At 35.1% G+C, this 15206-nt stretch overlaps 1 long non-coding RNA gene and 1 other non-coding gene across 2 annotated transcripts in view; one reads left to right on the forward strand and one right to left on the reverse strand.

The window, feature by feature from the left end:
- The window catches only part of LOC102151569, a 503105-nt gene that overhangs the window by 205519 nt on the left and 282380 nt on the right, over positions 1 to 15206 (reverse strand). The window contains exon 7 of the long non-coding RNA XR_005356708.1: positions 5352 to 5505. This is a non-coding gene — a long non-coding RNA (uncharacterized LOC102151569). The remainder of the gene's footprint in view (positions 1 to 5351; positions 5506 to 15206) is intronic.
- On the forward strand, positions 5344 to 5508 carry LOC119871332. The gene has a single exon (XR_005357443.1). It is a non-coding gene; the product is annotated as a U1 spliceosomal RNA (small nuclear RNA).

The raw sequence follows: 15206 nt of genomic DNA on the forward strand, positions 1-15206 counted from the left end.
ATTTACCCCAAAGATACAGATGCAGGGCAGCTGGTGTGGCTCAGCGGTTTAGCGCCATCTTCAGCCCAGGGCCTGATCCTGGAGACCCAGAATTGAGTCCTGTGTCGGGCTCCCTGCTTCTCCCTCTGCCTGTGTCTCTGTCTGTCTGTCTCTCTCTCTCTCTGTGTCTCTCATGAATAAATAAATAAAATCTTTTTTTAAAAAAATATACAAAAAAAATTTTAAAAAATATACAGCTGCAGTGAAACGCTGGGACACCTGCACCTCGATGTTTATAGCAGCAATGTCCACAATAGCCAAACTGTGGAAGAAGCCTTGATGTCCATTGACAGATGAATGGATTAAGAAGATGTAGCCTATATATACAATGGAATGTTACTCAGCCATCAGAGAAGATGCATACCCATTCTTTGCTCTGACGTGGATGGAAGTGGAGAGTATCATGCTGAGTGAAGTAAGTCAATGAGAGGACAATCATCACATGGTTTCACTCATATGGGGAATATAATAGTGAAAGGGATTATAAGGGAAAGGAGGGGAACTGAATGGGAAAAATTAGAGAGGGTGACAAAACATGAGAGACCTCTAACTCTGGGAAACGAACAAAGTGTAGTGGAAGGGGAGGTGGGTGGGGGTTGGGGTGGGGGTGACTGGCACTGAGGAGGGCACTTGATGGGATGAGCACTGCGTGTTATATGTTGGCAAATCGAACTTCAATAAAAAAAATATGGAAGTATTATTCCTGACTTTTAAATTAATCCATTCTCAGAATATCTGGGTGGCTCAGCAGTTGAGTGTCTTCCTTTGGCTCAGGGTGTGAACCCGGAGTCCCAGGATCGAGTCCCACATTGGGCTCCCTGCATGGAGCCTGCTTCTCCCTCTGCCTGTGTCTCTGCCTCTCTTGCTCTGTGTCTCTATTCTATTAAAAATGCATACACTTGACTCTGAAAACCATAAAACATTGATGAACGATAATGAAGATAACACAAATAGAAAGTATATTCCATGCTCATGGAATGAAAAAATTAATATTATTAAAATGTCTATGCCACCAAAAGTGATCCTCAGATTCAATGCCACCCCTGTCAAACTACCAATGACATTTTTCACAGAACTAGGAATAATAATACTAAAATCTGTATGGAACCAAATAACCCAAGCAATCTTGAGAAAGAAGAACGAAGCTGGAGGTATCACAAACCATATTTCAAGGTATACTACAAAGCTGTAGTAATCAAAACAGCATGGTACTGGCACATGACACAGAGATCAATAGAACAGAATAGAGAGCTCAGAAACCTATACTTCCATGGTCAATTAATCTACAACAAAGGAGGCAAGAATATGCACTGGGAAAAAGTCTCTTCAATAAATGATGCTGAGAAAACTGGACAGCTACATGCAAAAGAATGAAGCTGAATCATTTTCTTACGCCATACAAAAAAAAAAAACTCAAAACAGATTAAAGACCTAAATGTGAAATCTAAAACCATAAACCCCCTGAAAGAAAACACAGGCAGGAATTTATTTGGCACAGGCTGTAGAATCATTTTTCTAGATATATCTCCTCAGGCAAAAGAAACACAAACAAAAATAGGCTATTAGGATTACAGCAAAATAAAAAGCTTTTGCACAGTGAAGAAAACAACAAATCAATAAAACAAAAAGGCAACCTATTGAATGAGAGAGATATTTGCAAATGATATATCCAATAGGAAGTTAAAATCCAAAATATATAAAGAACTCATATATCACCCAATAATGATGATGATGATGATGATGATACTCTGATTAAAAATGGGCAAAGGACAAAAAGACATTTTTTCCAAAGAAGACATAAAGATGGCAAACAAGCATATTAAAAGATGTTCAACATCATTCATCATCCGGAAAATACAAATCAAAACCAGAATGATATACCACCTCATACCTGTCAGAATGGCTATAATAAAAAGACAAGAACAAGTGTAGGTGAAAATGTAAAGAAAAGAAAACCTGCATGCACTGTTGTTAGGAATGTAAATTGATGCAGCCATTGTGGAGAACAGTATGGAGACTTTTCAAAAAATTTTAAAAGAAACATTATATGATCCAGTAATTAGACTACTGGGTATTTAGCCAAAGAAAGCAAAAACACTAATTTGAAAGGATATATGCACCCCTATGTTCACTGAAGCATTATTTACAAGGGCATCTGGGTGGCTCAGTCAATTAAATGTTCAATTCTTGATTTTGGCTCAGGTCATGATCTCAGAGTCATGAGATTAAGCCCTGGCTCAGGCTCCATGCCCTTGGGTTCTCTCTCTCCTTCTCCTTCCACCCCTCCCTTCTCACTCGAGCTCTCCTTCTCTCTTTCTAATAATAGTAAAAAAAATATATGTATGGACAACACAAGATGTGGTAGATATATAGATCTATACACACATACATACACACTAGAATATTAGCCCTAAAAGAATAAAATCTTCCATTTGCAACAACATGGATGGACCTAGAATACATTATGCTAAGTGAAATAAGCCAGAGAAAGACAAATACCCTATAATTTCACTTATATTAGAATCTAAAAAAGGAAAAAAAAAACAGAACAAATGAATAAACAAACAGAAATCAGAAGAAGACCTATAAATTCATAAATAAAGTGATGGTTTCCAAACAAGAAGGGGATATAGGATCAACAAAATGAGTGAAGGAGAGTGGAAGATAGAGGCTTCCTGTTATGTAATGGATAAGTCATGGGGATAAAAGGTACAGGATAGGAAATATAGTCGATGGTATTGTAACAACATCACAAGGTGACAGATGGTAGCTGTACTTGTGGTGCATCCAGCATAACGTATAGACTTGTGGAATTACTAGGCTGTATACCTGAAATTAATGTGACATTATGTGAACCACACTTCAACTTTTAAAAAATGTACATATCTGTACACTCAGACATGCATATATGCACATAGAGTGTACATAAATGTTGCTATTGATTGTAATACTGGTTTCCTATTTAGCAAGGGAGAGTGCTTTTATTTTCTAATGCAAAATGCATTCATTAGGGTCTGATTTTAAACTGTAGTAAATACTGTAGACATCTACTAAATCACTGCATATTATTTTCTTATTTAACTTGTTGATGTAGTAGTATTATGTTAAATTTTTTTTGGATTTCAAAGAGTAAAAAAAATCTCCTATTTGTTAACGGAGTAGTATTCGTTGGTATAGCAACAGAACTCAAATTCTTAGTACTGTGTATAATTGTCGATCCAACTTTATCAGTGAGAGTGAGTTTTTGGTTTTATCATTAAGTGGGATAAGGAAGCATTGATGCAGGGTGAGAAACTAGACACTTTTAGAAGTTATTTTAAAGAAATACAAGAAATTATCCCAAAAGGCAAACATCACACATAAGCATTCTTCCTAGGGGCATGTCCTATGAAAAAATGGCCATATTATAGTTGTGTTAAATTTTAACAGAGGATGAATATAACCATCAGAAGTATTTTCAAGTAACCATCTCTGTAACTGCTGACAATGAGCAACAGGCAAGTGAGCCCTTTATTTTATTTTATTTTATTTTTTTTGCTATGGTTTCTTTTTTTTTTAATTTTTTAAAATTTTTTATTGGAGTTCAATTTGCCAACAAATAGCATAACACTCAGTGCTCATCCCATCAAGTGCCCCCCTCAGTGCCCGTCACCCAGTCACCCCAACTCCCCACCCACCTCCCTTTCCACTACCCTTTGTTCATTTCCCAGAGTTAGGTGTCTCTCATGTTTTGTCACCCTCACTGATATTTTCACTCATTTTCTCTCCTTTCCCTTTATTCCCTTTCACTAATTTTTATATTCCCCAAATGAATGAGACCATATAATGTTTGTCCTTTTCCAATTGACTTATTGGCAGTGAGCCCTTTAAAAGCAGAGTGCTCTTTTACTTGTTGTTTCAAATAAACCAAAGAATGCTTTTGCAATCTGGCATTTTATTTACAATTTTATTTTATTTTAATTCTCCTGCTTGGGGAACTACTTGAAGTAGCACATTCTTTATATAATAAATTATAGTTCTTATCTGCATAAAGACTGAATTATAGATTAATCTCTATTGGAAAACATAAAAAGAAAAATATTCTGAATTTTCCTAAAATGTGTGACCTGCCTCTGAACCCTTGCAAGTAAAGCACTCCTCATTTTGTCAATGTCTTAAACTCCTATTTCACCTTTGACACATGTTTTTAATATAAAATCATTCTTGATTCTAGCTGCCATCTTGCAGGGAGTGTTCCCCTCCTCGCTCAACTATATGTTTCTGGTAGATGTAATGGAAATATATAGGTTTAAGAACTGAGAAAAAACAACAGAAATTCAAATCTTAAATCTGTTACTTACTAACTACGGGAGACTGAAGGATTCCCTGAAGAATTTCATTTTCTCTTTTGCTAACTGGCTACTGTCCCTTCCCTGACAGGGTCAGTTTGAGTCTTTTATGAAAGAATGTGTGTTAAATCTCAACAAAATTAGTTCATTGTCGCTATATTCTAATACTTTTAATGTTTGTATTTATATTCATCATAAAATTCTTCTCCTGTTATAATGTTTCGTCAGTCTACTTGAGGTCAAGGACTATGTTTTATTCATCCTTGTATCTCATGTTTGACTCAATGAGTCTGGGAAATCAATTACTGTGCTCCAACCTCTGGGAATCAGAAAGACCAGAAAGTGCTTGCCCAGTTAATTCTTAAAACTCGTTTATATATTTGTCAAGAGTGCCCCCTGTGGTGCTTGCACCTACTGTGTATTACTCCAAATACACAGGCATTAGTACCGCACTAAGTGCTTGTTGATAGCGCTTGCATGAAAATAAATTGATTCTGTTGCCTCATTCCACTTGGCAAAATACATAATGGATATTTTCTATGACCTACTTATACAAAGCTTTTATTCCTGTGTGTCTGATATCTAATGTCACCGCTGGTCTGGACAGTGGCTCTCAACAATGTGACTTTGAGAAAGCTCCAGGAATCTCAACTCTCGGCAAATCCATGTGGAGCTGTGATACACAGGTGAAAAGTTTGAAATTGAGTCATTTTCTCTCTAGAAAATGGGGCACATGGAGTACACTCCAGCGGCATGAATCCATACCAGGAGGATCACCCGCACAGTCCGGGCTGCTGCTGCTGCTGCTTTGGAAGGTTTTTGCTCTGGGACAGTCCCAGGATTTCTAGGAAACATTTATGTCTTGGTCCCTCTGCTACTTCCAGTCTTTTGTCATTTTTCACAGCCACTAACAAAATGGCTCTACGACTTTGAAATCTCTAATAAGAGCTATGCCAGGTTAAAAGCATTTCCCTGAATACTTACATGGCAGGGGAGTTATCATGATCACAAAAGTGGTTTTCCCAAGGTAAGGCTCATCCACTGCACTCTGAATGTCTTGACCCCTGTGATTTCCCCCAAACATGGGAAATTTGACTGCATGATTTGTGGTAGTAGGAGACTGCCATTATACTTCCCCCTGAAAAAGACAAAACAAAATGAAAAAGCATTTCCTTGAGGCAGATACAGACAAACGGTCCTTGGGCTTTATTTCAAAGTTGAGAAGATTAGGTTGAAAGGAAACCAATAATTGGGTATCGTAGGTAACCAAATCATTAGAAGAAATCCACAATTTCCACAGAGCACTAAACAATCCCTCTCTGGATGAAGATGGCAATACTAGGAGAAGAGAAAGGGTAAGTAGTGACTCATGTAATGCTGATACTATTTTGACTTGTTACAGCTGTTAATACTAGTGTTTCTAATGGATAATCAAAGCATTAAGACATTAAAACACATTAATAATTGTAAAAAAAAATGGAACTCTGCTTCTGTAATTTTCTGCCTGCTTTAGAGTCAATCTGTTGTTATCCATATCACTTAAACTATCTCTGTTTGTTTTGTCCACAACCTGCAGCAACCATACCATGGTTTTATCCCACAGATAACAATCCTTCTAAATGACCAGAAGCTATATGGCATTAAGATCATACAAATCCACTATAAAAGGGTCAATATATTTTCTCTCCCTCTGTCTTTCTGTCTCTCTGTCTTTCTGTCTCTCTATCTCTCTCTCTCACACACACAGGCGTGCATTCCTTCACATATACTCATATTTTTCCTTCTTTCTTCTTAGGAAAAAATGATAGGTATTAAACAAGGATTAACTTACATTTTTTAAAAGGGCAATGTAAATCTATTTGCAAGTCTGAAGTGCATTTTCATTATACCTAGAATTCTTTACACTATTTCCAAGAGGATATTGTCCCAAGAGCACATTCTGCAAAAGCATGGAATTTTTATTATTCTTTTTAAAATATTATCTCAAATAATTTTCTGTCAAATTATGTTAAATGTTTTATTTATAAATATTACTTTATAGCATAATTGTTTAGTAAGTACCCCATCTAGCATTCCACTATGTAAAGAAAATAATGATTTTACTTACCAAAATTAATGCTAACCAAATTAATTATGTAGTCCCTAATTATGCTTTAAAATATTGGTATCAATCCCTGCTAGAAAATACAGACATTTTCTGCTTTTCCTCAATTCATCAGTTAATGTTAAGTAAGTGTCAGTAATATATTTCTTTGGCTTTCAAATAAGTAGCCACCTACTCAGTGCACTAGCTGGGGAGAAATAATTTAAAACTCTTGTGAGGCTGAAGTAGAAAACTGTAAAAATCAGCATAGATCTTCTTAAAATGGAAAATACGAATTCAATTTACAAAGTAGGAACTCACAAATTGGCAAGAATGTCTATCATAAGTCATCTATCACAAATTAATCAGGACCAACCAGATGCTATCTTTAATAGTATGGAATAATGGGAAGAATTTAATCATTTTCCTACAACAATTATATAATTAATTTCCTCTCCTGACCTTTCAGTTGTTAGACCCTCATTGATGAAATCTTCCTAAAATAATCCTAATAAAAATTATATTTACGCAGGGAGCTCTGAAAAAGATCCCAATAGTCACAGCTGAAACCATCTGAGGAAAAATAAATAAATAACAATATTAGGTTTTAACAAAGACTAAGACAATTATCCATGAGTTGGTATTGATTTTATTTTTTTTAATTTCATACTTAGAATTTTTATGCAATAGTATTGACTTTTTCTCTTCATATACAGTTCAGCACATTTTAACATATGTATGGATTTGTTTAACCACTACCACCGAGATACACAGAAGAGTTCCAGGATACCCACAGAACTCTCTCATGTTATCCTTTATGCTCAATTCCTTTCCTGACCCTACATTTGTCAATCACTCACCTGTTCTATATAGTTTTTTTTTTCTTTTCAAATGTCATACAAAAGGAACCATATGGTATATAACCTTCTAAAACTGGCTTTTCTCGCTCTGCTTAATACCTTGCATATATGAGCAGTTTGCTCTTTTTTGTGGCTGATTAGTATCCCATTGTATAGATATGCACAGTTCATTTATCCATTCACCCACTGAAGGACATTTGGGTTCATTCCAAATTTGTTTTGTTTCATTTTTGCAAATATGACTACAACTGTTATAAACATTTTTGTATAGATACTTGTTTAAACACTGGTTTTCAATTCTCAAGGCTAAATACCCAGGAGTGGGATTGCTGGGTCATATGCTAAGTCTGTGTTTAACTTTATAAAAAAAACTGTGAAAATGTTTTCAGAGTGACTGGCTAGGCCATTTTGCATTCCCACCAATAATTTATGATCTCCACTTTGCGTGCTTGCCAGCCCTTAATATAGTATTTCTGTTTTAATGTAGTCATTCTAATACATGTGTGTAGTGGTATCTTACCATGATTTTAACCTGCATTTCCCTAAAGGCTAACCAGGTCGCACATATTCTTGTGCATCTTTTGGCCTGTTCAATTCCGTTGACCAATTTTAAATGCACTGTTTCTCTGATTATGGAATTTTGAGAGTTCTTAAGATATTCTTAAAATATTTCATTTGTGGGATATGTAATTTGCAAATATTTTTACACAGTCTATAGTTTGTTTTCATTTTCTTAAGGTCTCTTTCTCAGAGAAAGTTTTTAAATTTTGATAGAAAAATAAATAAATAAATTTTGATAGAGGGTAATTTATCTTTTTCTTTTATGTATCATGCTTTCAGTGTCATATTTAAGACTTTGTCTACCACCTGGCCACATAGATTTTCTCTTACATTTTCCTCTAAAAGTTTTATAGTTTTATGTTTTATGTTTAGAGCTATGTTCCACTTTGAGTGAATTTTTGTATGTGAAGTGTAAGGTTTAGGCTAAAGTTCATTTTTTTTCTTCTGTTCCTTGCATCCAATGTCTTACTCTCTTGATCACTGTAGCTTTATATTGTTGGGGTTTTTTAATATTTTATTTATTTATCTGACAGAGAGAAAGTAGGCAGAGAAGCAGGCAGAGGGAGAGGGAGAAGCAAGTAATAGGATTCCTCCAAGTATATTTTTCTTATCAGACTGATATAATAAATATATAATAAATATTTGAATAAGTATATGCAGAAGAAATACATTTTTCTTATGGTAGTACTGGAAATAATATAGCAGTAATGAGAAAAAAATCATAAAATCACCACTAGATCACCACAGTAATAACTTCAATAGGCAATATCTGCTGATGAATACGAATATTTTCAGTTGGCAAAACCTTAAGAAGAAACAGGATAGTCAAATGGCCTCTAGGTATCTTCTCAAAATTATATGTGTTACTAAAATTTATTTTATTTTATTTATTTATAAATGGGAGGCAGAGACATAGAGAGAGGGAGAAGCAGGCTCCCTGTGGGGAACCTGATTCAGGACTTGATCCCAGGACCCCAGGATCACGACCTGAGCCAAAGGCAGATGCTCAACCACTAAGCCACCCAGGTGCCCCACTAAAATGGTTTTAACACATATTTTCAAATTCTTTGATACTCTTCCCTGATGGAGGTGGAGCTTAATTCTCCTCTGGAGTATGAGCTAGATTTAATGACTCACTTATAACAAATAGAATATGCAAAGGTAAAAATCATAATTATATGCTGGAGAAACCTGGCAGACAGCACTTTAACCAAGTGATCATGGTTAGCATCATCAGTAATAAATCATGCTGATATTGGGTGCTTTGAGATGCTGCAGTGAAAAGGACACATCGCGTCTGTGGTATACTTTCCAATAATGCATAACCTCAATCTAATCATGAGAAAACATCAGACAAACCCAATGGCTATAAAATACAGACCAGTACTCCTCAAAAGTGTCAAGGTCATGGGGGAAAAGAAAAGACTGAGGGATTGCTGCAAACTGGACAGGACTGTAGAGACATGAAGACTAATACAGCATGATATTCTGCACTAACTCCAGGGAATGTGAAACCAGCGAAAGAAAATGGAAAAAACACATAAAGTCTATACTTTGGGTAATACTATTGTATCAATGTTACTTTCTCAGTTTTGCTAAATATACCATGATTATGTAAGTTGCTAAGATTTGGGGATTTGTGAAGGGTGTAATGAAGCCTCAGGACTTCTTTCCAACTCTTCTATAAATCTAACTTATTTCAAAACAAAAAGTCCAAAAAAAGTTTCCCTTTGCTGAGTGATAAATACGACAGTATTAACAACCAAAAAACTAATATTATTGTTATTTGTATCTTCTACTAAAGGAGCTGATCATAATCCTAAAAGACTCTTTCACTCACTAAAAACTTGTATTTTTTTCATTAATTTAGTAATAACTAGTAGCGAATAGGAAGTCCACGCTGAATATATGCTCTGCTGTTAGGAACTGTACTGTATACTCTTGGAAGGCTATCTGGGTTTTTTTGCTGATATTTTCTTAGTCTTTCTTTCCTTTGATAAAAATACTTTCAGGGAACCTCTCTTCCCTGCTCTCAGTTCATTGGGTTTTGGATGGGGCTGTTTTAGGGTAGGTGTAGAGTTCAAGACTGGACCTTCAAAGTATCCCAAAAGCCTGGCACTAGTAATGGATTCCAGTTTGAATACTTTGTTTTTGATGGCTCAATCAGGGCTAATGCTGGGACAGCTTTTGAGTGCCTGGAAAACAACTATCTCTCATTGCACTGAACTTTTTTATTTATATAATCTTAATCACGGAGCTCTTGGAACCCCCAAGATGGAGATGAAATCAACACAAAGGAAAGTAGAGCCAAGAGATGAGGAGAATGAGAAAGAAAAATACCCGATCCTGATGACATTATTTAAGCTACTTGATTTAGTTATGTCTAATGACTGTTATTCTGGAAAACTGAACCCAGATTTTTCCTTTTTTTCTTTGAGACACTAAAGTCTTTAATCCATATCTTGTAATTTGGGGTGGGTGAATAATTAGGAGAGAGCCCAAGACACATACCCTGGTAAAGGACAATGCTACCAATCAATGCTATAAAATTATTAAATGACTATGGGTCTAATATTCAATAACTAGAGAGAATATATTGAATAGCATCTAGAAATAAGCCCGAAAAGACTTAGGGAGTTCAAAATCAAGAATTTTAACAATCGCTATAGTATATATAGACAAACTTTGTTTATATTTCTAGAGCTAAGTTAAAGAAGAAGCTACAGAAATAGACGACTGTATAGAAGTAAGGCTTCAAGCAAATAAACCCATGCCTCTGTACTTGTACGTCTACCTATCTACTCAGTAGAAACTTCATGGATTAAGAAAAGTGTGTATATCCCATCTGCCTTCTTGTGCAATCTATGCCTTCAGTTCCATACGATTCCCCCAATTGATCTACAATATTTTGCTGAGTGTATAACTCACAATTTAAAGTGTAAAAAGAATGGACTGATTCCATTCTTATTCAATTTTATGGCATACTCAAAAGGAAAACCGTCCTTTTGAGAAAAGATCTCCAAATGGAGGATATAGTATTACCAGGCCTTTGAAAACCATTATTGGGTATAAGATTACATACATAGCATGCAGGTGACTTGATTTTATAATCAAGAATGATTGGATTTCTTTTAAAGAAATCATTTTAGCACATCTTAAATTTCCTACTCTTGACAAAACCCTTCCCCCTCCCATGTTATTTACCCAAATGGTTCACAAATTAAGTTGCATAAAACTCTACATGGAAGATTTACAAGGGCACAATAAGAGAACTGGCAGGTGTTCTTCCATTCACTCTTTGAACAGGAAGGGCATGTGGAAATGGCACTGGTTTGAATGACATTTGAAGTAATGGCCTGCCATTCTGCTGGCACTTTTAGTGTTAAGCAAGTGATCTGCAAAGTAAAGTGGATTCACAGTTAGAGTCAGCACCAGTGCACAGGTCGCCCGTAAAAATAGAAGATTCCATTATTCTTCAGGCTCCCTAGAGGGAGCAAGGTCTCTAGCATCATTACCAGGACTAAATCTGACTTTTCTACCTCCCCTAATTTCCTCCTAGTAATTATAGGTCAAGCACTCTTTTGTAAATTATAAAACCTTTGTTCTTATCAAAAATGAATAGCTGAGGAAAAAATTATAAAAAGAGTCCAAGGAAAAAAATTTCAATTAGAAAACCAAGCTAATTTGGTATGACCAAAGACTGTCAGGCATTCTGACAGTGCTCTATTATGCAGTCATTTGGGCTCTTTCAAATTAGTTATGTTAATGTCCTGTGAGTGAATGTAACACTTGGATGGGACAAGATTTCTGCAATTAATTTCTGCAGTCAGTGGAGAGACAAGCAAATTTATTTTCCCCCTCTCTGGGAATTGGTAGTGGAGGGTGTGAGGTAGCAAAAGTGCATTTAGGAACAGAGTACAAGCTAAACACAAGCCCTAAATAAAGCAGAAACAATGGGAGCCAATGCCTCCTCATTCATTCAATTGACAATGTTTTGCAGCTTAAACCTGTTTTATTAATTATGTTTGACATTTCCTTAATTAGTTTCATTTACACCAAATCAATCCCTACTGCTGTATGGCATCATTTATCATTTTGAAAAATTTGCATACTGAGTGCTGACTTTTCCTACTTAATTATACATTAAAAGTGTCAAGCGCACTTGCTGCCTGGCATTATCTGCAGCAGAAAGGTTTGTGGCTGGACGGTGATGGTATTAATCATTAAGAGCCCCCAAGTGCTGCTGGGTAATATCTGGGGAGTAGAGTGACTCTCATTTTAACGCTAGAGAGCAGAAGTGCTTTTGTAAAATGACCCAGAGCAAAAACAAAATAAATGACCTAAAACATCCGGTGTACTGTAATGTTTTGCTCTTTCAATAAAAATATGCTTTGGTGAGAAGGTTTATTATTAACTATTCGTTTTCTGTAAATTTAAACACTATGAATCCAATAGGAGTGCATTTGTGACCTCTGCTTTGACTTGAAAACAAGATATTTTGGTTGAATATACAATGGTGGCTTGGTAGCATACATTCCAATATATGCCAACTCAAATGTGTTACTTTACAAATGAAAGCTAGAAAATATAGTATACCATTAATACAGTGATTGATGTTGCTCATTTCTTTCCTACTTATAACTTTCAATGAATAAGCAACTATTTTTCATTGAACGAGGAGCACAACTGAACATAGTATATGGCTAAAAATCTAATATCCTAACAGAACTTCATTTGTATAGCCTAACAGGTTTCAATATTATGGAATTTTCAGTGATGAAAAAATTGTAAGACTGTTTTTAAACACAAAGCATGATTGTGAGCTATAGCAATGAAAGAGTTAACAAGAACCTGTTTGTAAATTGTGTATCAACTATGCCTTCCTTCATGTCAGAACCCAAAGTTAGCGCATTTAATATTCAAATTCATTTTCAAATGCTTGCCCATTAACATAATATATGCCACTTTGCAAGCCTGGTCAGAGAAATCTGTAACTAAATAATTTTCAAGTTTCCTTCATATCAGATGCATTATATGCAGTGTGAAATTATTTCCCCACTCTATCCCTTTGCTGAACAGCAGAAAACCAACACACAATATAGTAGATATTACTGCAAGTGCATTACATTCTTTAGGAGCTACTATATATGCAGGAAAGTTTATAATTGCTAATTTCAAGTGAGCATTTAATTGCATAGCTTGTGTATAATTGTAAGGTTAATATGCAATTGCAATACCACATTACTTAAAACTTTAAAAAGAAGAATGTATATGGCACCAATGTATTTATGCAAATATTATAAATAACTCATTTATGTTTTCAGTTAAATATGCCGTGTTTTTTAATGATACCATCATTAAATATACGTGCTTTGTCTCACATGAAAAACACTCAAGAATGGGAACTATATATCTAGTTTAAATATCTAAGTTAACACCACAATGATCCAAGTATGTAGTGACAATCCAGTTACATTTTTTAAATGATGTTGAAACCAGTAGTATAGCTTCTACATACCTTGTATCTTTCAAATTTTATATCTTTAAATCTTTACTTAAATCCTTTCTTGCCCTTTCAAGCCATGGTCCTTCATTCTAGTTACAAATTGTAAAAGGGTAAGTAGCTTTTCTCATCATGAAAGAATAAAAAAAATCTTAAATAATCATGGTGATCATGATAATAAGAGCATATTTTAATGCTTATTATGTCCCAGGCACTGTGCTAAATGTTTTATATTTATTATCTTTATCCTCAAATAATCTGATTAGGCAGAGTGATGATTATGCCACCAAAGCTAACAATTTTAAGGAGCCAGTCTAAGGTCACAGATTTAAGTGGCAAAGTTCAATGTCACAAAAGTATTGCCCCTCCAAGGTCCCCATTCCCAGGGATTTTGCTTACATAGGTTCATAATATTCCACAAACTTCTAGAGGTATGTGTGCTGTGGTGAAAAGGAAATCAGCTTTTTAAATCTGACTGGTATGCTTAAATCCAAATCTATCACGTATTAATTATATGTCTTTCAACAATTACTTACATTTTCTGGGCTCTTTTCTGATCTATAAATTGGGATCATATGTTTGTTGGAAGAAGTAAGAATTTGTCACACTACAATACTGAAGTACTAAAGGTGACCTCTCTTGCCCCTGTTAGATGTAAAACACCTGTTTACATCTGTCCCTCCAAAGAAACAAGTCCTTCTTTGTCAACTTTGTTCACCATGCTTTCCCAAGCACCTAGAACAAAGTCAGGCACATTGTAAAAATTCACAATTGTCTGAAAATTGTCTGAGAGAATTGTTTTATAATGTTGAGTACTGAAATTGATCCCCTCTCATCTCAGATCATCTTCCTCCCCTCTAGGCCTCACTACCTACCTAGAATCTGTTTGGGAAAAATAGTCTCTGCCTTTTCTCCTCCGCTTCTCCACTGTGATCTGAATTCTATACCCAGAGCCAGGGCACTTCTCATGCTCATTCACCTGTCAACTTGCTTAGTGGAAACTAGGGTGACAGCAGAGGCTAATTTTTATTCATAGTCTAATCAGGGCTAACAAAGAGTTAAACCCAGAGAAAAAAATAAGGACTTGACTGTGATTCTTTACAAACAGCACATTCTATATGATATAGCTATGTAATAGTTTTAGCATAACAGTCGATAGCCTGATCCAAAGTCAAAGACAAAATTTACCCAGAGTATTTAATATTTTCCAACATTTTGGAGGATATTTGGTATTGTAAACCTTAAGAATGTAGAAGTAGATTTTTCTTGGCATTGGTTCTTATTACATATTTTTAAAAGAAAAGATCTTCAATGTGTGAACTGAAATTCAAATAATCACACTTTGAAATAAACATATGCATGCGTGAGTCATATAAAGTTAGTTTATATATACACCCCACAAGGCTTACTTGCTTCATTATATGCAGTAACTCCAAACACATGTGGCCTTTCAAGAATACACACACAGACACACACACAGACACACACACACACACACACACACACTATATGTTCTACAGTTCAGAAACTCTCTACTTGTTCAAAAATTAGCAAAACTCATTTACTTGGCTCTTACAGGATTCATTAACCTTTGTCTTCTTTTAAGAAACCAGGAACTATTCTAAAACTGACATTGTCATTAAAAACCAATAGGAAGTTACCATTTTTAAATTAAAGTCATTAGATAAGTTTTCAAGAGTTAAAAAAAGATTAGAAAAAAATTCAAATGAGAAAAATAATTTTGCTTTGGGTGTAAAAAGGCCCCAAGAGGAATTCCTCAAGTTTTGTTGGAAAGTACTCTTTTGTGATCAGAATATCTATGATATTTCAAC

The sequence above is a fragment of the Canis lupus genome, chromosome 3, assembly GCF_011100685.1.
Source record: "Canis lupus familiaris isolate Mischka breed German Shepherd chromosome 3, alternate assembly UU_Cfam_GSD_1.0, whole genome shotgun sequence".
Taxonomy (NCBI): domain Eukaryota; kingdom Metazoa; phylum Chordata; class Mammalia; order Carnivora; family Canidae; genus Canis; species Canis lupus.